The 1,877-nt window shown below is 36.9% G+C and overlaps 1 pseudogene across 1 annotated transcript; it reads left to right on the top strand.

Moving 5' to 3' along the window:
- Positions 1-1,470, top strand: LOC104738169 (F-box/WD-40 repeat-containing protein 1 pseudogene; annotated as a pseudogene). The gene has a single exon (XR_015577738.1). The product of XR_015577738.1 is annotated as an F-box/WD-40 repeat-containing protein 1 pseudogene (transcript).
- Positions 1,471-1,877: the final 407 nt, after the last annotated feature.

Raw genomic sequence — 1,877 nt, 5'->3', positions numbered from 1 at the left:
GGTCCTAAACTTTTATTACATCCACGTGACATATCCAACATGCTATATAAACATCCATACCGACAGATTCATAACTCATACCTCTTGCAGCAATAACTTTTTGAACTCTCATATGGTAAATATGGGAATTAATACCTCCCGAAATAAAGCTTCATCTTCGTCAGAAGGTTCTTTTATACCTCCCGAAATATGGAAATTAATATTTGGTAGTGTTCCAGCCGAAGATCTAAACCGATTCAAGTTGACGTGCACAAGATGGAATGCCCTGTTGAAAGATAAGAGATTCATCTACGATCATCTAGAGCAGGTCCAAGAACATATCATACGAATCACTGATAAGGTTCGGATCATTAATCCCGCGTCCAACGCCGATCATTCCTCTTTACCACTCCCAAAGGAGTTTCGAGGAAGCGGTAAGCTGTCTGATATTGTTCATTGCGATGGGTTATTGCTATGCATCTTTCGTCATCCCAAAAGACTCGCTGTTTGGAACCCTTGCTTTCACAGAGTAAGATGGGTCACCAAACAGAATTCATCTTATGCATTTAATGATTATTACGGCATTGGATATGATGGTGCATCTCATGATAACTACAAAATCTTGAGATTTTACAATGAAGATATTTTCGAAGACGACCAGTCCCCCACGGGTAAGTATGACCCACCGGTTGAGATTTACGACCTCAAGTCAAATTCTTGGAAAACTCTTGACATTCCTTTGGATTGGATTGTACTCTCACCGTGTGATGGTGTGTCCTTAAAAGGAAATATGTATTGGATTGCTGCAGAATATCATGGCCCACCATTTATCCAAAGTTTCGATTTTTCCATGGAGAGATTCAAACATATGAGCCTAATTCCTTTCGTCGAAGGTCCATATGATAATGTAGCCTTATCAGCTTATAGAGGAGATAAACTTTCTTTGCTTCGCCAACACATATACGAAGAACATGATCTAGGGGAGATTCAGGTATGGGTCACAAACAGTATCAAAGATAGGGTTGTTTCTTGGACCAAACTTTTTGTTGTGTGGAGACCTGATCTGCCATCATTTGAGCTCGGGGAAGATCCTCCTCATTCGGTGTTTTTTATTGACCAAAATAATAGGATTAACGTTACATGTTCTGAAATATTAGTTACCAATGGAAGCAAATGCGTTTGCGTTAACTTATACATTATTGGAAAAGATGGATTCCAAAAAAAAGAGATAGAAAGACATAGGGAGGAAAAGGTATGGACATATAACTCTGGTTATATGTATCTTCCAAGCCTAGTTCCGGTCCCATAGTCTGAGGATCTGCCCAAAAAAAAATAATAATAAAGAAAAGCATACCGTTAAGTTTAATGTTTTGTGATATATTTTATGCTAGCTCTAACTAAACTATAATTTATAAACATTTTGTCAAATCCCGAGGCATCATTATGTAAGGATATAAATATATTTCTGTTCAAGGTTGCTTTGTGGATTAATTAGTGCATGTTTCTTTATATACCTTTTACCATCGAGGCAGAATGATTCATTTAAATATGATCAGCTCATTATCGGAAAAAAAAATTATTTCAGAACATAAAATGTCTAGGTTTGGGCTTTAGATTTTCGTATGGCCTTGAAATAACATGGTTTTGAATTTTGTGTCCTAATTTCTGACGGTGTATTTGTTGACTGAGTTTTATAAGCTGTTCGAAACATGTCATGGGATTGCTACTAAATCAGGATGTCATACAACATTGTGATATATGAGACAACAAGATAGAATCATCACATATATCTCATAGATGGTGTGAAGACAATGAGCAGAACTAACAAAGTTGTTGAGGCACTACTTAACACAATTGCAGTAAGAACATATGTGAAGTTCCAAAGTAGTACAAGAGGT

The sequence above is a fragment of the Camelina sativa genome, chromosome 13, assembly GCF_030686135.1.
Source record: "Camelina sativa cultivar CO46 ecotype springtype chromosome 13, ASM3068613v1".
Taxonomy (NCBI): domain Eukaryota; kingdom Viridiplantae; phylum Streptophyta; class Magnoliopsida; order Brassicales; family Brassicaceae; genus Camelina; species Camelina sativa.
This window is presented reverse-complemented; position numbering and strand designations above follow the sequence as displayed.